Source organism: Phyllobates terribilis, unplaced genomic scaffold, assembly GCF_046119375.1.
Source record: "Phyllobates terribilis strain yellow unplaced genomic scaffold, ASM4611937v1 Scaffold_12__6_contigs__length_324123572, whole genome shotgun sequence".
NCBI lineage: Eukaryota > Metazoa > Chordata > Amphibia > Anura > Dendrobatidae > Phyllobates > Phyllobates terribilis.
The window spans coordinates 175,119,800-175,141,693 of record NW_027362772.1 but is presented as its reverse complement, the minus strand read 5'-3'; the positions used below and the strand labels follow the sequence as shown (position 1 = coordinate 175,141,693).

At 42.2% G+C, this 21,894-nt stretch overlaps 6 non-coding genes across 6 annotated transcripts; all 6 read left to right on the top strand.

Annotated features, from left to right (window-relative positions):
- The first annotated feature begins 31 nt into the window (after window positions 1–31).
- On the top strand, window positions 32–104 carry TRNAF-GAA (transfer RNA phenylalanine (anticodon GAA)). The gene has a single exon. It is a non-coding gene; the product is annotated as a tRNA-Phe (tRNA).
- A 2,202-nt stretch (window positions 105–2,306) lies between these two features.
- Window positions 2,307–2,379, top strand: TRNAF-GAA (transfer RNA phenylalanine (anticodon GAA)). Its single transcript has one exon. It is a non-coding gene; the product is annotated as a tRNA-Phe (tRNA).
- Window positions 2,380–3,563: 1,184 nt separating this feature from the next.
- TRNAL-CAG (transfer RNA leucine (anticodon CAG)) lies at window positions 3,564–3,646 on the top strand. Its single transcript has one exon. It is a non-coding gene; the product is annotated as a tRNA-Leu (tRNA).
- A 935-nt stretch (window positions 3,647–4,581) lies between these two features.
- TRNAF-GAA (transfer RNA phenylalanine (anticodon GAA)) lies at window positions 4,582–4,654 on the top strand. The gene has a single exon. It is a non-coding gene; the product is annotated as a tRNA-Phe (tRNA).
- A 1,183-nt stretch (window positions 4,655–5,837) lies between these two features.
- TRNAL-CAG (transfer RNA leucine (anticodon CAG)) lies at window positions 5,838–5,920 on the top strand. Its single transcript has one exon. It is a non-coding gene; the product is annotated as a tRNA-Leu (tRNA).
- A 2,180-nt stretch (window positions 5,921–8,100) lies between these two features.
- TRNAL-CAG (transfer RNA leucine (anticodon CAG)) lies at window positions 8,101–8,183 on the top strand. The gene has a single exon. It is a non-coding gene; the product is annotated as a tRNA-Leu (tRNA).
- Window positions 8,184–21,894: the final 13,711 nt, after the last annotated feature.

Sequence of the window (21,894 nt, the reverse complement as noted above, 5' to 3'; positions counted from 1 at the left end):
TGTTGAACATTCCTGAATCTAAGTGTGTCCTGTCGAAATAGCTCAGTTGGGAGAGCGTTAGACTGAAGATCTAAAGGTCCCTGGTTCAATCCCAGGTTTCGGCAAAAGTTTTTTTCTTCACCCATTAAATTTTAAGCAGAAAATAAACAAAGCATATGGACTGACTGTTTACAGAGAATGTAAAAATCCTAATCATTATAACTATCTACAGGAAATAAAATGATAGAAACTTGAGAACTGAACACTTTTAACTTTTGAGGAAAATAATATTTTTTGTAATTTTTCCTTCATTCTGGATGTCATCACTTTGTTTTATTTTAGTTTGACTTAGCTGTATGAGGATTTAAAGGAAACCTGATAGCTAAAACGGGCAGCATGTATCAGACACTAGCTGAATGATTTCAGCCTTTTATGTTTGACTATGAATCGCTGTGGCATTACTGAGACAAATATGCTTAAAAAATATGCCAGGAACAAAGCTGTTTGGGGAAAAAGCCAGGAAGGCAAAAAACACAATCCCCAACTCAGGACCATTATCTTTCATTCTAAAAATAGGGGTTTCCACGTTAATGGTAAGACAAAGAATCCACAGATTTGGCTTTTCTCTAGCGAGGAGAGCCCACTTAAAATGTATGGGGTGCTTGTCTCCATAAGCGAAAGCAGGGCACTAAACTGGCTTATTTGCAATTCTGGATGTTGCAGAGTGAAAACACCTGTTGGACAATAGTAGTAATTGCTGGCGTTGATGAATTCATTGTGAGGAGTAATTTATAAAATGGGATCACTTTGGAGGGGTTTCTGCTGTTTTTGTACTTTTGCAACTCCGCAAATGTCACCCTCAAAATATTCTTGCAAAATCTGCATTCCCAAAACCCAAATAGCGCTCTTACTTTCAAAGTCCTGCTGTGTGACCAAACAGTAGTTTCTGAAGACATATGCGGCATCACCGCATTTCAATGAAATTGTGCAACTTTAGATATTTTCACAAGAAAAACTAAATATATATTGACCTAAATTTACCATTAATATAAAGTACAATGTGTTACAAAATAACACTATCAGAATCACGGGGATATGTTAAGCATTCCAGTGTTATTGCCACATAAATTGATACATGTCAGATTTAAAAAACGGTGCTTGGTCATGAAGCTCAAAATTGGCTGTAACTAATAGGTTACAAATCAATATTAAAATAAAAGAAATCATGGCATATTTCCTTTCATCACAAGTAATGCTCATCTTTCTACTGCTTAGCTTAGAAAGAGTTAAATTACAAAAGCCACAAGTAGTCAGGATGGCCGAGCAGTCTAAGGCGCTGCGTTCAGGTCCCAGTCTCTTCTGGAGGCGTGGGTTCGAATCCCTCTTCTGAGATTAGAATTTTCTTTCAAGAAATTGTACAGCTTCACTCCTGTTACTGATTAGTTGGTGGTCCGCTCTATTGGTGGCAATCTCAAATCGATAACTTAAAGTGATGGGGCTTAGCAAAACCAATTCTCAACGTTGGCACTTTGGCAGTATTCCTTGGGGTCCTTGAGGCAAATCTTAAATGTCCTGAATTTGTGCTTTCACAAAAGACTTCTGGGAACATCATATAGTGTCTTTGTGCATATGTTAGTTGTTGCTTTGGCATCGGAAAAATACTGTGGATAGGAAAATGGGAGGGACTATTTCATCTCTATGTGTTCTCTGTCCCTATTAGGGCAGAGAGTGAACCTCCTAAGGTGCTGTCGTGGAAGATTCCTAGAAACCAAATTACCAGTAAGTCTAATTTCAGATTTTTTTACCTCAAGGCATCAATAGACTATATATATACTTAATAAACAAAAGCTAAAACAGCAGATGAACATAGTTTAACAAGTCTGAAATGCGCATGTGATACTGACATCAAAGTTTCACCACATTTTGGGACAAATGTTTTCACTTTCAACATTAACAATCAGTAGAATATTTTCTCTAAATTTGCATCTCCTATCTTCACTCCAATTGTTTGCACCTAAGAAAAAAATAAAGCTTGATGCAACATTATGCTTACAAATTGTGTTTTATGCTCAATCATCACCTGTCCTACAGAGACACAGTCAGAATTACCCTGGTGAATTGAGTAAATTTGAAAATGTAAAAAAAATGAAGAATTGCTGTTTTTTCTATTCATTCACAAAGAATTAATGTAAGTTCTTAAATATGTACGCAAAATAGCGGGACTTTCAAATATAGATAATCTTGCAAAAACAAGTCAAAGTAAAAATAAATACATCCAGTTGTGACATCTACAGTGTGTTGAACATTCCTGAATCTAAGTGTGTCCTGCCGAAATAGCTCAGTTGGGAGAGCGTTAGACTGAAGATCTAAAGGTCCCTGGTTCAATCCCAGGTTTCGGCAAAAGTTTTTTTCTTCACCCATTAAATTTTAAGCAGAAAATAAACAAAGCATATGGACTGACTGTTTACAGAGAATGTAAAAATCCTAATCATTATAACTATCTACAGGAAATAAAATGATAGAAACTTGAGAACTGAACACTTTTAACTTTTGAGGAAAATAATATTTTTTGTAATTTTTCCTTCATTCTGGACGTCATCACTTTGTTTTATTTTAGTTTGACTTAGCTGTATGAGGATTTAAAGGAAACCTGATAGCTAAAACGGGCAGCATGTATCAGACACTAGCTGAATGATTTCAGCCATTTATGTTTGACTATGAATCGCTGTGGCATTACTGAGACAAATATGCTTAAAAAATATGCCAGGAACAAAGCTGTTTGGGGAAAAAGCCAGGAAGGCAAAAAACACAATCCTCAACTCAGGACCATTATCTTTCATTCTAAAAATAGGGGTTTCCACGTTAATGGTAAGACAAAGAATCCACAGATTTGGCTTTTCTCTAGCGAGGAGAGCCCACTTAAAATGTATGGGGTGCTTGTCTCCATAAGCGAAAGCAGGGCACTAAACTGGCTTATTTGCAATTCTGGATGTTGCAGAGTGAAAACACCTGTTGGACAATAGTAGTAATTGCTGGCGTTGATGAATTCATTGTGAGGAGTAATTTATAAAATGGGATCACTTTGGAGGGGTTTCTGCTGTTTTTATACTTTTGCAACTCCGCAAATGTCACCCTCAAAATATTCTTTCAAAATCTGCATTCCCAAAACCCAAATAGCGCTCTTACTTTCAAAGTCCTGCTGTGTGACCAAACAGTAGTTTCTGAAGACATATGGGGCATCACCGCATTTCAATGAAATTGTGCAACTTTAGATATTTTCACAAGAAAAACTAAATATATATTGACCTAAATTTACCATTAATATAAAGTACAATGTGTTACAAAATAACACTATCAGAATCACGGGGATATGTTAAGCATTCCAGTGTTATTGCCACATAAATTGATACATGTCAGATTTAAAAAACGGTGCTTGGTCATGAAGCTCAAAATTGTCTGTAACTAATAGGTTACAAATCAATATTAAAATAAAAGAAATCATGGCATATTTCCTTTCATCACAAGTAATGCTCATCTTTCTACTGCTTAGCTTAGAAAGAGTTAAATTACAAAAGCCAGAAGAAGTCAGGATGGCCGAGTGGTCTAAGGCGCTGCGTTCAGGTTGCAGTCTCTCCTGGAGGCGTGGGTTCAAATCCCACTTCTGACATTAGAATTTTCTTTCAAGAAATTGTACAGCTTCACTCCTGTTACTGATTAGTTGGTGGTCCGCTTTATTGGTGGCAATCTCAAATCGATAACTTAAAGTGATGGGGCTTAGCAAAACCAATTCTCAACGTTGGCACTTTGGCAGTATTCCTTGGGGTCCTTGAGGCAAATCTTAAATGTCCTGAATTTGTGCTTTCACAAAAGACTTCTGGGAACATCAAATAGTTTCTTTGTGCATATGTTAGTTGTTGCTTTGGCATCGGAAAAATACTGTGGATAGGAAAATGGGAGGGACTATTTCATCTCTATGTGTTCTCTGTCCCTATTAGGGCAGAGAGTGAACCTCCTAAGGTGCTGTCGTGGAAGATTCCTAGAAACCAAATTACCAGTAAGTCTAATTTCAGATTTTTTTACCTCAAGGCATCAATAGACTATATATATACTTAATAAACAAAAGCTAAAAGAGCAGATGAACACAGTTTAACAAGTCTGAAATGCGCATGTGATACTGACATCAAAGTTTCACCACATTTTGGGACAAATGTTTTCACTTTCAACATTAACAATCAGTAGAATATTTTCTCAAAATTTGCATCTCCTATCTTCACTCCAATTGTTTGCACCTAAGAAAAAAATAAAGCTTGATGCAACATTATGCTTACAAATTGTGTTTTATGCTCAATCATCACCTGTCCTACAGAGACACAGTCAGAATAACCCTGGTGAATTGAGTAAATTTGAAAATGTAAAAAAAATGCAGAATTGCTGTTTTTTCTATTCATTCACAAAGAATTAATGTAAGTTCTTAAATATGTACGCAAAATAGCGGGTCTTTCAAATATAGATAATCTTGCAAAAACAAGTCAAAGTAAAAATAAATACATCTTGTTGTGACATCTACAGTGTGTTGAACATTCCTGAATCTAAGTGTGTCCTGCCGAAATAGCTCAGTTGGGAGAGCGTTAGACTGAAGATCTAAAGGTCCCTGGTTCAATCCCAGGTTTCGGCAAAAGTTTTTTTCTTCACCCATTAAATTTTAAGCAGAAAATAAACAAAGCATATGGACTGACTGTTTACAGAGAATGTAAAAATCCTAATCATTATAACTATCTACAGGAAATAAAATGATAGAAACTTGAGAACTGAACACTTTTAACTTTTGAGGAAAATAATATTTTTTGTAATTTTTCCTTCATACTGGACGTCATCACTTTGTTTTATTTTAATTTGACTTAGCTGTATGAGGATTTAAAGGAAACCTGATAGCTAAAACGGGCAGCATGTATCAGACACTAGCTGAATGATTTCAGCCATTTATGTTTGACTATGAATCGCTGTGGCATTACTGAGACAAATATGCGTAAAAAATATGCCAGGAACAAAGCTGTTTGGGGAAAAAGCCAGGAAGGCAAAAAACACAAGCCCCAACTCAGGACCATCATCTTTCATTCTAAAAATAGGGGTTTCCACGTTAATGGTAATACAAAGAATCCACAGATTTGGCTTTTCTCTAGCGAGGAGAGCCCACTTAAAATGTATGGGGTGCTTGTCTCCATAAGCGCAAGCAGGGCACTAAACTGGCTTATTTGCAATTCTGGATGTTGCAGAGTGAAAACACCTGTTGGACAATAGTAGTAATTGCTGGCGTTGATGAATTCATTGTGAGGAGTAATTTATAAAATGGGATCACTTTGGAGGGGTTTCTGCTGATTTGTACTTTTGCAACTCCGCAAATGTCACCCTCAAAATATTCTTGCAAAATCTGCATTCCCAAAACCCAAATAGCACTCTTACTTTCAAAGCCCTGCTGTGTGACCAAACAGTAGTTTCTGAAGACATATGGGGCATCACCGCATTTCAATGAAATTGTGCAACTTTAGATATTTTCACAAGAAAAACTAAATATATATTGACCTAAATTTACCATTAATATAAAGTACAATGTGTTACAAAATAACACTATCAGAATCACGGGGATATGTTAAGCATTCCAGTGTTATTGCCACATAAATTGATACATGTCAGATTTAAAAAACGGTGCTTGGTCATGAAGCTCAAAATTGTCTGTAACTAATAGGTTACAAATCAATATTAAAATAAAAGAAATCATGGCATATTTCCTTTCATCACAAGTAAAGCTCATCTTTCTACTGCTTAGCTTAGAAAGAGTTAAATTACAAAAGCCAGAAGAAGTCAGGATGGCCGAGCGGTCTAAGGCGATGCGTTCAGGTCGCAGTCTCTCCTGGAGGCGTGGGTTTGAATCCCACTTCTGACATTAGAATTTTCTTTCAAGAAATTGTACAGCTTCACTCCTGTTACTGATTAGTTGGGGGTCCGCTATATTGGTGGCAATCTCAAATCGAAAACTAAAAGTGATGGGGCTTAGCAAAACCAATTCTCAACGTTGGCACTTTGGCAGTATTCCTTGGGGTCCTTGAGGCAAATCTTAAATGTCCTAAATTTGTGCTTTCACAAAAGACTTCAGGGAACATCAAATAGTTTCTTTGTGCATATGTTAGTTGTTGCTTTGGCATTGGAAAAATACTGTGAATAGGAAAATGGGAGGGACTATTTCATCTCTATGTGTTCTCTGTCCCTATTAGGGCAGAGAGTGAACCTCCTAAGGTGCTGTCGTGGAAGATTCCTAGAAACCGAATTACCAGTAAGTCTAATTTCAGATTTTTTTACCTCAAGGCATCAATAGACTATATATATACTTAATAAACAAAAGTTAAAAGAGCAGATGAACATAGTTTAACAAGTCTGAAATGCGCATGTGATACTGACATCAAAGTTTCACCACATTTTGGGACAAATGTTTTCACTTTCAACATTAACAATCAGTAGAATATTTTCTCTAAATTTGCAACTCCTTTCTTCACTCCAATTGTTTGCACCTAAGAAAAAAATAAAGCTTGATGCAACATTATGCTTACAAATTGTGTTTTATGCTCAATCATCACCTGTCCTACAGAGACACAGTCAGAATTACCCTGGCGAATTGAGTAAATTTGAAAATGTAAAAAAAATGCAGAATTGCTGTTTTTTCTATTCATTCACAAAGAATTAATGTAAGTTCTTAAATATGTACGCAAAATAGCGGGACTTTCAAATATAGATAATCTTGCAAAAGCAAGTCAAAGTAAAAATAAATACATCCAGTTGTGACATGTACAGTGTGTTGAACATTCCTGAATCTAAATGTGTCCTGCCGAAATAGCTCAGTTGGGAGAGCATTAGACTGAAGATCTAAAAGTCCCGGGTTTCGGCAAAAGTTTTTTTCTTCACCCATTAAATTTTAAGCAGAAAATAAACAAAGCATATGGACTGGCTGTTTACAGAGAATGTAAAAATCCTAATCATTATAACTATCTACAGGAAATAAAATGATAGAAACTTGAGAACTGAGCACTTTTAACTTTTGAGGAAAATAATATTTTTTGTAATTTTTCCTTCATTCTGGACGTCATCACTTTGTTTTATTTTAGTTTGACTTAGCTGTATGAGGATTTAAAGGAAACCTCATAGCTAATACAGGCAGCATGTATCAGACACTAGCTGAATGATTTCAGCCATTTATGTTTGACTATGAATCGCTGTGGCATTACTGAGACAAATATGCTTCAAAAATATGCCAGGAACAAAGCTGTTTGGGGAAAAAGCCAGGAAGGCAAAAAACACAAGCCCCAACTCAGGACCGTCATCTTTCATTCTAAAAATAGGGGTTTCTACGTTAATGGTAAGACAAAAAATCCACAGATTTGGCATTTCTCCAGCGAGGAGAGCCCACTTAAAATGTATGGGGTGCTTGTCTCCATAAGCGCAAGCTTGGCACTAAACTGGCTTATTTGCAATTCTTGATGTTGCAGAGTGACAACACCTGTTGGACAATAATAGTAATTGCTGGTGTTGATGAATTCATTGTGAGGAGTAATTTATAAAATGGGATCACTTTGGAGGGGTTTCTGCTGTTTTGATACTTTTGGAACTCCGCAAATGTCACCCTCAAAATATTCTTGCAAAATCTGCATTCCCAAAACCCAAATAGCGCTCTTACTTTCAAAGCCCTGCTGTGTGACCAAACAGTAGTTTCTGAAGACATATGGGGCATCACCGCATTTCAATGAAATTGTGCAATTTTAGATATTTTCACAAGAAAAACTAAATATATATTGATCTAAATTTAAAATTAATATAAAGTACAATGTGTTACAAAATAACACTATCAGAATCACGGGGATATGTTAAGCATTCCAGTGTTATTGCCACATAAATTGATACATGTCAGATTTAAAAAACGGTGCTTGGTCATAAAGCTCAAAATTGGCTGTAACTAATAGGTTACAAATCAATATTAAAATAAAAGAAATCATGGTATATTTCCTTTCATCACAAGTAATGCTCATCTTTCTACTGCTTAGCTTAGAAATAGTTAAATTACAAAAGCCAAAAGAAGTCAGGATGGCCGAGCGGTCTAAGGCGCTGCGTTCAGGTCGCAGTCTCTCCTGGAGGTGTGGGTTCGAATCCCACTTCTGACATTAGCATTTTCTTTCAAGAAATTGTATAGCTTCACTCCTGTTACTGATTAGTTGGGGGTCCGCTCTATTGGTGGCAATCTCAAATTGAAAACTAAAAGTGATGGGGCTTAGCAAAACCAATTCTCAACGTTGGCACTTTGGCAGTATTCCTGGGGGTCCTTGAGGCAAATCTTAAATGTCCTGAATTTGTGCTTTCAAAAAAGACTTCTGGGAACATCAAATAGTTTCTTTGTGCATATGTTAGTTGTTGCTCTGGCATCAGAAAAATACTGTGGATAGGAAAATGGGAGGGACTATTTCATCTCTATGTGTTCTCTGTCCCTATTAGGGCAGAGAGTGAACCTCCTAAGGTGCTGTCGTGGAAGATTCCTAGAAACCGAATTACCAGTAAGTCTAATTTCAGATTTTTTTACCTCAGGCATCAATAGACTATAAATATACTTAATAAACAAAAGCTAAAAGAGCAGATGAACATAGTTTAACAAGTCTGAAATGCGCATGTGATACTGACATCAAAGTTTCACCACATTTTGGGACAAATGTTTTCACTTTCAACATTAACAATCAGTAGAATATTTTCTCTAAATTTGCATCTCCTATCTAGTGTTGAGCCACCCCCGTAGTGTTCGAGTTCGGTTCGTCGAACACCCGTGTGTTCGCCGAACTGTTCGTCGAACTGTTCGTCGAACACCTTCGAACACCGTTAAAAGCAATGGCAGGCAAACAAAAACACATAGAAACACATAGAAAACACCTTCAAAGGTGTCCAAAAGCTGACAAACTGCTCAGAAGACATAACTAACACATGGAAAAGTGACAAGTACATATAGTCATGCGAAAATAAAAGAGGTGGAGGAGTAAAAGGAGGGGGAGACACAGATATAGGCATGTCATGCCCTTCTAAAATCCAAAAAGTGAGAAGCCGACACGGCCAGTCCGTTCCTGCCCGTGCCACCTCCGTGTCGCCGGGTTTGTGCCAGAGCCGCGGTGGACCCTGACGGCCAGCCCCCCTCTCCTAATACTGGTGCCTGTCCGCTGGTGGGTCGAGCCCCCCGCGGTGGGTGGGGAGTAACATCTGCAGAAGAAAGACCATCTTCCAGCCAAACTAACATGTCGACTTCTTTTCGTGGACAATGTGATACGATCCCTTTGTTACGGACACGCCCATCGCTACAAATTCCAGATGAGGCACAAAAACAGCAGGTGCTTCAGCGGATATCAAGTTATCCTTCAAGTGGGCTCTCCTCCACCTCAACTTCAACATCACAAATACTCCAGTCCTCAGAGGTGTCACCCCAATCGCACTTGCTTCCTCACAGCTCCCAAGTCTGCAGCTGCCCATCTGAGTATGGGGTAACACAGATGGTTGAGTCTGCACAGCTGTTTACTCATACTATAGCCTGGGAAACGGAGGTCTGCTCCAGAGCTTCTGTTAATCCAGACGAGGAAATGATCTGCACTGATGCCCAGAATCTTTATAAGTCGGATCCAGGACCAGATGAAAAAGGTTCTGAGCATAATGTAGACCCTCGTTCCCAAACTGTAACTCCTGTTGGTGGAGACAATGATGAAGACGATGATGAGACTCAAATACCTGATTGGAGCGACAACTTGACTTTTCGGTCAGGGCAGGAAGAGGTTGGCTTTGAGGACGACGGGTGTGATAACTAGAGATGAGCGTTGTTCTACTCGAACTGTTCGCCAATCTCAAATTCGAGCTGTTTTGGGCGGTGTTCGAGCCGTTCGGCAAACACGAACAATTTGATAAAAATTCGGCTGTTCGAGGTTATGTTCGATAACTGTTCGTGCACCAAAATCATAACTGGATTTTTTCTCAGTAATGATGAAAATTAATGTTAATACGCAGTTTGAGTGTACAGCGGGGTGGGGGGAGGGGCAGAGGATGGATCTCTGCAGGAACAATGAAGATCTCCATTTTTTTTTCTCTTTCCCGCATTTGCAGTGGGGAGGTGCAATCTGTCAGCCTATCAGCAGCGCACACACGGAGCGAAGTGCTTTTTTTCACACAAGCAAGGGCATGTGTCATTGTCAGTGTATGTCACATGTCCTTGCCCTATAAGACCAAGCCATTTTCCCCGTCGCCACCATTTTCTCACTGCTGCAGCTGCATGTTAGACGGCACCGCTGTTGCTGTGTGCGCTATACCTTGTTAATTTCAAGCCAATTTTCGCACAAATATACAGATAGCTTGGAAGTAGGGAATAGTTGTGATTGCAGTCCTTTTAAGGACTAGGTTACAGCATTTCCTACGACTTTTATCAGGGAGGTCTGTGCTCTTAAATAGATAGGTTGTGGGAGTAAAGACTAATTGTAATTGGAGTCCTTTTCAGGACTAGGTTACATCAGTTCCTATCAGTTTTTGCCAGGCAGGTCTGTGCCAGTGCTGTGCAAGTTTTTTTCACAGCATTTGGCTGAATCTAGCAAAGCTAATCCTTTTTGGCCTATTGCAGAGTGTGTTAGTCAGTGGAGTAGCCTATCTGTGTTGCAAGATATACCACCTGTGTATAGAATACCAATTTTTTTACTGCACCTAGTGAAGTAAAATCTTTTGGGCATAGCATCATTCTATTAGTCCATCTATACTGACCTCCATCAGGTTGCAAACTGAATATATTTTTTTCTGCATCTACCTCTGAAAAAATATTGGGCTTCTAGCTGTGTGTGGGACTTGTTGTATTAGTCCATCTATACTGACCTCCATCCGGTTGCAAACTGAATATATTTTTTTCTGCATCTACCTCTGAAAAAATATTGGGCTTCTAGCTGTGTGTGGGTCTTGTTCTATTAATCCATCTATACTGACCTCCATCAGGTTGCAGACTGAATATATTTTTTTCTGCATCTACCTCTGAAAAAATATTGGGCTTCTAGCTGTGTGTGGGACTTGTTGTATTAGTCCATCTATACTGACCTCCATCAGGTTGCAAACTGAATATATTTTTTTCTGCATCTACCTCTGAAAAAATATTGGGCTTCTAGCTGTGTGTGGGACTTGTTCTATTAATCCATCTATACTGACCTCCATCAGGTTGCAAACTGAATATATTTTTTTCTGCATCTACCTCTGACAAAATATTGGGCTTCTAGCTGTGTGTGGGACTTGTTGTATTTGTCCATCTATACTGACCTCCATCAGGTTGCAAACTGAATATATTTTTTTCTGCATCTACCTCTGAAAAAATATTGGGCTTCTAGCTGTGTGTGGGTCTTGTTCTATTAATCCATCTATACTCACCTCCATCAGGTTGCAAACTGAATATATTTTTTTCTGCATCTACCTCTGAAAAAATATTGGGCTTCTAGCTGTGTGTGGGTCTTGTTCTATTAATCCATCTATACTGACCTCCATCAGGTTGCAAACTGAAAATATTTTTTTCTGCATCTACCTCTGAAAAAATATTGGGCTTCTAGCTGTGTGTTGGTCTTGTTCTATTAATCCATCTATACTGACCTCCATCAGGTTGCAAACTGAATATATTTTTTTCTGCATCTACCTCTGAAAAAATATTGGGCTTCTAGCTGTGTGTGGGACTTGTTGTATTAGTCCATCTATACTGACCTCCATCAGGTTGCAAACTGAATATATTTTTTTCTGCATCTACCTCTGAAAAAATATTGGGCTTCTAGCTGTGTGTGGGTCTTGTTCTATTAATCCATCTATACTGACCTCCATCAGGTTGCAAACTGAATATATTTTTTTTGGCATCTACCTCTGAAAAAATATTGGGCTTCTAGCTGTGTGTGGGTCTTGTTCTATTAATCCATCTATACTGACCTCCATCAGGTTGCAAACTGAATATATTTTTTTCTGCATCTACCTCTGAAAAAATATTGGGCTTCTAGCTGTGTGTGGGTCTTGTTCTATTAATCCATCTATACTGACCTCCATCAGGTTGCAAACTGAATATATTTTTTTCTGCATCTACCTCTGAAAAAATATTGGGCTTCTAGCTGTGTGTGGGACTTGTTGTATTAGTCCATCTATACTGACCTCCATCCGGTTGCAAACTGAATATATTTTTTTCTGCATCTACCTCTGAAAAAATATTGGGCTTCTAGCTGTGTGTGGGTCTTGTTCTATTAATCCATCTATACTGACCTCCATCAGGTTGCAAACTGAATATAATTTTTTTCTGCATCTAGCTCTGAAAAAATATTTGGCCTTCTAGTAGTGTGTCGGACTTTCTCTATTAGTCCATCTATACTGACCTCCATCAGGTTGCAAATTAAAACTAATTTTTATCTGCATCTACAGTACCTCTGAAAAAATATTTGGGCTTCTAGCTGTGTGTGGGACTTGTTGTATTAGTCCATCTATACTGACCTCCATCAGGTTGCAAATTCAAAATAATTTTTTTCTGCATCTAACCCAGCCAATAGTTTTGGCCTAATACCACAGTTTGGCCACTCAGCTCTGCTCGGTTACCATCCATTGTTTTTTTGTGCAAACATCTCCAGAGTTGTGAATTAGTTAACCACCAAAATGAGTGGAAAAAGGCCTGCTGCTGGTGGAAAGGGGAATAGGCGTGTTGGGAAGGGGAAAAAAGGTTGTGTCCGTGGGGTAGGTGTTAAAGCAACAGTAACATATGCAGAAGAAAGACCATCTTCCAGCCAAACTAAAATGTCTACTTCTTTTAGCGGACAATGTGATAAGATCCCTTTCTTACGGCCACGCCAATCGCTACAAATTCCAGATGAGGCACAAAAACAGCAGGTGCTTCAACGGATATCAAGTGCTCCTTTAAGTGGGCTCTCCTCCACATCAACTTCAACATCACAAATACTCCAGTCCTCAAAAGTGTCACCCAAATCGCACTTGCTTCCTCACAGCTCCCAAATCTCCAGCTGCCCGTCTGAGTATGAGGTAGAACAGATGGTTGAGTCTGCAGAGCTGTTTATTCATACTATAGCCTGGGAATCAGAGGTCGACTCCAGCGCTTCTGTGAATCCAGACGAGGAAATGATCTGCACTGATGCCCAGAATCTTTATGAGTCGGATCCAGGACCAGACGCAGAAGGTTCTGACCATAATGTAGACCCTCATTCCCAAACTGTAACTCCTGTTGGTGGAGACAATGAGGAAGACGATGATAAGACTCAAATACCTGATTGGAGCGACAACTTTAGTTTTTTGTCAGGGCAGGAACAGGTTGGCTCTGAGGACGACGGGTGTGATAACGCACAGGGTGATGATGATGAGGTCGGAGATCCCACTTACTGTCAACCCACAGTCAGCCAAGAGATGAAGTCAGCAGAGGAGGTGGAGGAAGATGCTAGTGACGACGAGGTCAGGTTGCGCCTTCCTGGACAGAGACGTAGTACTGGAAGCACGTCAACAACTGCATCCTCAAACACAACTCTGCCTCTCACCACAAGTCGTGGTGGCTCTTCAGGTCGCATGGGTGCTAAGCCTTGCATAGCCTGGGCATTTTTTCAGATCGATAAAGATGACCCAACTCGTGTTATCTGTAACATTTGTCAGCAAAAGCTAAGTAGAGGCCAAAAAATACATAGTTTGAGTACTTCATGCATGAACCGGCACATGGACATGAAGCATAAGTTGCAGTGGGAAGCTCAGTGTGCTACAATGCGGCCTAGCCGGCCGGGCCAACCACAGTCTGCCATATCTTGTGCATCCGCGGCCTCTTCATCCTCTGTGACTGGGGGGACAGCAGTCACACCTGTTTTGGGGCGCAGACCTGCCACCTCTTTACCCGCAACAGCCAGCGTGATTGGCAGGTCATCATTTTCTTTGGAGGTGGTAACACCAGCTGGTGTTGAGCGCTGTCCGACATCGATAGCACCACCTTTGGATGAAGGCAACCTAACATGTCCGCCTGCATCTTCCTCACAGACCGGCAGTTTGCCGGGGACACCCTTATCAACCCCGTCTAAGCACAATAGCCAGCCCTCGGTCCCTCAGATGTGGACAAGTAAAAGACCATTTCCTCCTAGCCATGAGAAAGCTAAGAGGTTGAATTTCACCATCTGCAAGCTCTTGGCTACAGAAATGCTGCCTTTCCGCCTGGTGGACACAGAGGATTTTCGAGACCTTATGTCCGTCGCAGTGCCCCAGTACCAGATGCCCAGTCGGCACTACTTCTCAAAGAAAGGTGTGCCTGCGCTCCACCAGCATGTCGCACACAACATCACCGCTTCTTTGAGAAACTCTGTGTGTGACAGGGTGCATTTCACCACAGACACTTGGACGAGTAGGCATGGACAGGGGCGTTACATGTCGCTGACTGGGCACTGGGTAACTATGGTGACAGCAGGACAAGGGGCTGCTGTCCAAGTCTTGCCGTCCCCACGAGTTGTGCGTCAATCCTCTTTATGTCAAAGTTCCTCCACTGCTTCTGCCTCCTCAACCTCCTCTCGGTCTTCCACCTGCACCCAAAGCCTGTCTGGTCATGCCACAAGCTTTCTAACTGCGCAGAAGGGATCCTGCACACCTCCTTACTATGCTGGCAGTAGGGCTCAACGTCATCAGGCGGTTTTTACATTGAAATGTCTGGGAAATGTGAGTCACACAGCTGAGGAGTTGTGGTCAGCTCTGGAGAACCAATTTCATGAATGGTTGTCTCCACTGGACCTGAAACCAGGGAAGGCCGTGTGCGACAATGCTGCAAACCTGGGTGCGGCCCTTCGCCGGGGCAATGTCACACACGTGCCTTGTATGGCTCACGTGTTGAACCTGGTTGTCCAGCAATTTTTAGCCCACTATCCCAGACTAGATGGCCTTCTGCAGAGGGCACGGTCGCTGTGTGCTCACTTCCGCCGTTCGCATCCCGCAGCTCAGCGACTTACATCTCTACAGAAGTCGTTGGGCCTGCCACTTCACCGGCTAAAATGCGATGTGCCTACCCGGTGGAATTCCACTCTGCACATGTTGCAGCGACTGTGGCAGCACCGACAAGCCCTGGTGCAATACGTTCTGACGTATAGCCTGGGCCAACGAGATTCAGAGGTGGGGCAAATCACGCTGGAGGAGTGGTCTCAGATCAGGGACCTATGCACCCTTCTGCACAGTTTTGAAATGGCGACGAAGATGTTTAGTGCTGACGATGCCATTATCAGCATGACTATTCCGGTGATTTACATGCTGGAGCACATGTTAAACAGAATTCGGAGTCATGTGGTGGCACAAGAGGAGGTTGAGGAAGTAGAGGAGGAGGAGTTGTATGCGGAAGGTCTAACATCTGCAAGGTCCAGAAGGTCGGCAGCACCAAGGCGGCAGGCATGTGAGGGTGGGGGAGATGGTTTTACCAGGGCGCATGGTAGCAGCCAAACTAGTGAGGAAGGTGCAGGAGCCCAGGAAGAAGTGGAGGACGAACTGATGGAAGACTCATCAGATGAGGGAGACCTTGATCACATTTCTGTTGTGCGAGGTTGGGGGGAGAGGACAGAGTAAGGAAGCATGATTGTTACCTCGCCACCAACACAACAGGGACTTGGTGCTCCTGGATGCGCAACACACATGAGTGCCTTCTTGCTGCACTACCTGCAACATGACCCTCGAATTGTGAGTGCTGTGCGTACTCAGTGAGGGGCTCAGTCCACCCCCAGATAGCTCCGGAGTACTTAGCAGGACCCCCTTCTGTGTGTCCTTTCTCTGGCCTTCTCCCTGCACCTCACACCCAGTGACACTTCTATCCGGTATCCTCGGGCCTTGGCGGGCGACTTGTGTTCCGTCCCCTGGGTCCTATGTGGCTACCTTCTTAGTGAGACTGGTGTGGACTTTTGCCTGCAGTACATGAAATGCTGCAGCCTCCGGTTTCTAGTTGAGCCTTGCTGTTTCTCCTCTAGTTGAGGGACCGGTTCCCCTTATCTGGCCTGACCCCTCTACCTCCTGGTAGCAGCGGGAGTACAGGTGGCCTTCTGCACGGCCGGTAGCCCTAGGGTCCCTTCGGTTCCTGGAGCCTTCCTGCTCCCACTCCTCTCTTCTCTCCTTCAGTCCTGGGCCTCCCAGGCTAGGCCCGCCTCCGGAGCAGAGCTCATGCCGAGCCTCTGCTCCTGTCACTTTTCCTCCTCTGACTGGCTTGCTCTTTCTAAGATGGCTTCCTATTTATACTCTCCCTGTCATGTGCTCCCCTAAGCTGCTCCCCTAAGCACCCACTACATAGGATCCTCCCACCAGCTAGGGACCTGGGACTGTGCTCTCCCTTAGGAGCAATCTCGCCCTAACCCCACTGCGGGTATGTGTTGGATGCAGGTGTTAGGGTCCCGAGCCATACGCCTTCCTTACCTGAGGGTGAGATACCACACCTCTGGGTGAGATGCAGTAACTCTGTGGTGACTGCACCCTCAGGGGCGCCACACACCTTTCTGCACAGTTTTGAAATGGCGACGAAGATGTTTAGTGCTGACGACGATGCCATTATCAGCATAACTATTCCGGTGATTTACATGCTGGAGCACACATTAAACAGAATTCAGAGTCAGGTGGTCGGACAAGAGGAGGTGGAGGAAGTAGAGGAGGAGTCGTATGCGGAAGGGATAACATCTCCAAGGTCCAGACGGTTGGCAGCACCAAGGAGGCAGGCATGGGAGGGTGAGGGAGAGGGATTAAACAGGGCGCATGGTAGCAGCCAAACTGTTGAGGAAGGTGCAGGAGCCGAGGAAGAAGTGGAGGATGAACTGGCGATGGGCATGGAAGACTCATCAGATGAGGGAGACCTTGATCACATTTCTGTTGTGCGAGGTTGGGGGGAGAGGGCAGAGGAAAGAAGCATGATTCTTACCTCGCTACCAACACAACAAGGACTTGGTCCTCCTGGATGCGCAAGACACATGAGTGCCTTCTTGCTGCACTACCTGCAACATGACCCTCAGATTGCAGAATTCGAAGTAATCTCGACTACTGGGTTGCCACACTCTTAGATCCCCGGTACAAAAGTAAATTTGCCGAAATAATTCCTGCCATAAAAAGGGATTGACGCATGCAGGAGTATCTGCAGACGCTGTTGCAGAATCTTACATGTGCTTTTCCACAAAACACCAGTGGTGCACGAAGTGAATCTCACAGTTCTAACTTGCCAACCGCGGGACTGTCGAGTCTTCATCACTCAAACCGTAACAGTAACACAGTATCTGCTGGTAACAGCAATTTTGTAAAATCGTTTCACCACTTTTTTAGACCATCCTTTGCAAGGCCACAAGAGACAAGAAGTCTGACACATAGTCAATGCCTAGAGAGGATGGTGCAGGAGTATCTCCAAGTGAACATCGAAGCCATGACTGTGTCACTGGACCCTTGCTCATTTTGGTATTCCAATCTGGAAAAATGGCCGGAGCTCGCCACTCACGCCTTGGAGATCTTGTCATGCCCTGCAGCCAGTGTTCTCTCTGAACGTGTGTTCAGCGCTGCTGATGGTGTGCTGACAGATAAGCGCACGCGGCTGTCCACTCAGAATGTAGACAGACTCACGTTCATAAAGATGAACAAATCATGGATTCGCAAGGACTTTTCTAATCCTGTGTTATCCTTGGGAGGCTAAAAGCTTGAGGATTTGGTAATATCACCTCACCAACCGTTTTAAGCAACTGTGGGGCAATTGATGCCACTTAACCCTAGAACGCATGACCATAAAAATCTACACTTTCATATACCTGGGGCCTTTTAGGCCCGTGTGCAAATAACATTGAATAACTCAAACTCAAATGACAAACAACTATATACATGAAGAATACCTAGAGTTTCAAAATTCTAACTAAAGTAATCTTGCAGAAAATAGAAAACAATTAACAGGGCGGGACTGCGAGGCCCCAGGTATGCGTTCTAGGGTTAAGTGGTGTCTGTGCCACAATTTTGGGAAAAAATGGAAACTCTTTTTGGAGTCCCCTTGCTGTGTCTTACGTGACGTTGGCATTGTCAATTCCAGGTGGGTTGGGTCGCTCCCCCACCCCTTTTAACTGTAAGAAACTACATACACTATGGCTTGGGGTAACACAGATGATTGAGTCTGAAGAGCTGTTTACTCAGAGGTCTGCTCCAAATCTTCAGTGTCTGCTAGTCAGCGTAGAATTTTTAACTGCATCTAGCCTAGGCAATACTTTGGGCGTAGTAGCCCAGCTGCGAATCAAGCTGCACCGCCTGTGTATCTAATAAGAATTTTTAAATGCATCTAGCCTAGGCAGACTGTGGGGACCCCCAACCAAACCCAGACGCTCAGCCCCCCTACCGCCCCCCTTTCCTTGACAATACAATAATGTAACTCTTACAACTGGATGGGTGAGGATCGGTCACAGCTTTATTAACTCTTTATACTCATTCCATTAGAAAGACATTTTATTTCTAAAATAATTCAGCTTGTTGCAGCATGCCCTGGGTCTCCACTCCGGCAACTTGGCCAACAAGTGTAACTCTCCAACATGTCCTTTCTATTTCCAGGCCACGGAGGATCCTGCGTACTCGTATGCAGGACTCTGACCCCCACCCATCACTCTTAACGCTTGTTCCACTCCGTCCTGGAGTCCTGACAGGAATATGTCCAGTCCAATATCCATTAAGTGAACACCGTCGGGCCGTATGAGGCCTGCTTTATCTCCTTCCAGTTGTCGGTGTCGTACCACTACACCGCCTCTGTCTCTTCTAAATTTTGCCATCCGAATATTTATTACCCGCCTTGTCCGTTCGATGGCCGTGATGTCTCGCGCACCTTGCCATACCGCTATCGGCACAATCTCTGACCATACTATAGCTAGTTTTGTGAAAAATTCTCTGAAGCGCTCAGTGTCTAGTTTCATTATTGCCATTAGTTATGCGCTCTTGTGATGACCTAGGTTGTTTCCCCCGGCCTGTATAACTAAGATGACCAGACATCTTGCCTCTCTCCCTACCTTGATTACCTCCATTAGTACCTATGGCCATAGCAGGCCTCTAATACCTCTCCAGTTGAAATATGTGTTATGAAACTCTAATTTCCTCCCGCCTGGGCGGACTTTCGCCCTTTAATCTGCCCAGTATATATACGAGTGGCCTATCACCCACACTGTTGGCTTAGCGTCACCTGTAAAAGAAACAAACTACGTTAGGATAACAAGTCTGGTCTTATGTATCTTGCCAAACACGTGGATCACCATCTCTCTATCCTCTGAACTTCCGTTTCTGACAGTCCTGCTCTTGCTGCTTCTGTGGCCGCGCCTATGCGGAATGAGTGTGTCCCGTAATCTTTGGGGTGGTTCCCTGCCGATGTTATGCATTTATTAAATATAGCTTGGAACTGGTATCTTGATAATGGCGTCCCATCAATGTGTGTTAGGAACAAATTACTTTGTGATCTGATGGTTAGATATGGTTTTACTATTGTTACCCGACTCAGTGTACCGTTTGTGGGTTGTAGAAGTACCCAAGTGCCCCTGCCCGCTGGAACCATTTTCGATTTGTGTATGCGTAGACGTATTGCATTAGTGCCTATGACTACGTCCTGGTGTAATAAGCCTCCACTGGTGCTAATTTTGGATTGAGGGACTAATTCGCTTATGCATAGCGCCCCGAAGAAGGCGATCACAAATGCAGTAGACAGTAGTGTTGCTTCAAATTGTGAGTGTCATGTTAATGGTGTTAGGGATATGATGTGAGAAATCAGTTTTAGTGACACGGGACGGGACGTCTACACTCCTGACTTGGCTGACCCCTTTTCCACCCTTTTATGGATTGTCTGATGATGAATCTTTGTCACATCTCCCCAATTCAGTAGTTGGAAGTGAAATGCTACTCTGGTCAGACACCGCTGCGCTGACGCCCCTGATATGCCCCTCATCATTAGCTGGTGGAGAAATTCTATGGTGACTTGTGATCTGGCTTGTTCACATTGGTCAACCCGTCTGCCTGCTACTAGTCGTGTCCACTCTTCCCATGCCTTACCATATGCTTGCCACGTCGACGGGGCAACTGACGCTCTGATTAATGGCATCAACTATTCGCCACTAGATCCCATAGGGAAGGTGGGCAACTGTTGTCCCGATGGGTGGGCATTGTGGAAGAGCTCTGTGAAAATCTGCCAATTGAATTGTTATAAAGCGTTAGCAGCAGCTTTAGACCCCTCAGCATAGTGGCTAGCGCGGACCCATACATTGTGTTTTAGACACAGGAATGCTAGCCTGGGTAGTAGGCCTAGGACTGGGAGAGACGATGATGCCATCTTATTAATGCAGTGCGCTAAGCTGGTGTTTTTTGTTATGAAGCGTATATTTTTGTAAGCCAGGAGCGCGCCCCATATTTCTATTGCTACCACTATTGGGAAGAAAAATTATTTTCAGGGCTAGATGCAGCGAAAAATTATTATTAATTGAAAAGCTGGTGGAGCTTGGTAAAGATGGCCTAATACAATGAGACCCACACACTGCTAGAAGGCCAAATATTTTTTCAGAGTTAGATGCAGAAAAAAATTATATTCAGTTTGCAACCTGATGGAGGTCAGTATAGATGGACTAATAGAACAAGTCCCACACACTGCTAGAAGGCCAAATATTTTTTCAGAGGTAGATGCAGACAAAAAATTATTTTGAATTTGCAACCTGATGGAGGTCAGTATAGATGACTAAAAGAACAAGTCCAACACACTGCTAGAAGGCCAAATATTTTTAGAGTGCTAGATGCAGAAAAAAATTATATTCAGTTTGCAACCTTATGGAGGTCAGTATAGATGGACTAATAGAACAAGTCCAACACACAGCTACAAGGCCAAATATTTTTTCAGAGGTAGATGCAGAAAAAAATTATATTCAGTTTGCAACCTTATGGAGGTCAGTATAGATGGACTAATAGAACAAGTCCCACATACAGCTAGAAGCCCAAATATTTTTTCAGAGGTAGATGCAGAAAAAAATTATATTCAGTTTGCAACCTGATGGAGGTCAGTATAGATGGACTAATAGAACAAGTCCCACACACTGCTAGAAGGCCAAATATTTTTTCAGAGGTAGATGCAGACAAAAAATTATTTTGAATTTGCAACCTGATGGAGGTCAGTATAGATGGACTAATAGAACAAGTCCCACACACTGCTAGAAGGCCAAACATTTTTTCAGAGCTAGATGCAGAAAAAAATTATATTCAATTTGCAACCTGATGGAGGTCAGTATAGATGGACTAATAGAACAAGTCCCACACACAGCTAGAAGGCCAAATATTTTTTCAGAGGTAGATGCAGAAAAAAATTATATTCAGTTTGCAACCTTATGGAGGTCAGTATAGATGGACTAATAGAACAAGTCCCACACACAGCTAGAAGCCCAAATATTTTTTCAGAAGTAGATGCAGAAAAAAATGATATTCAGTTTGCAACCTGATGGAGGTCAGTAGAGATGGACTAATAGAACAAGTCCCACACACAGATAGAAGGCCAAATATTTTTTTAGAGCTAGATGCAGACAAAAATATATTCAGTTTGCAACCTGATGGAGGTCTGTATAGATGGATTAATAGAACAAGTCCCACACACAGCTAGAAGCCCAATATTTTTTCAGAGGTAGATGCAGAAAAAAATATCTTCAGTTTGCAACCTGATGGAGGTCAGTATAGATGGACTAATACAACAAGTCCCACACACAGCTAGATGCCCAATATTTTTTCAGAGGTAGATGCAGAAAAAAATATATTCAGTTTGCAACATCATGGAGGTCTGTATAGATGGATTAATAAAACAAGTCCCACACACAGCTAGAAGCCCAATATTTTTTCAGAGGT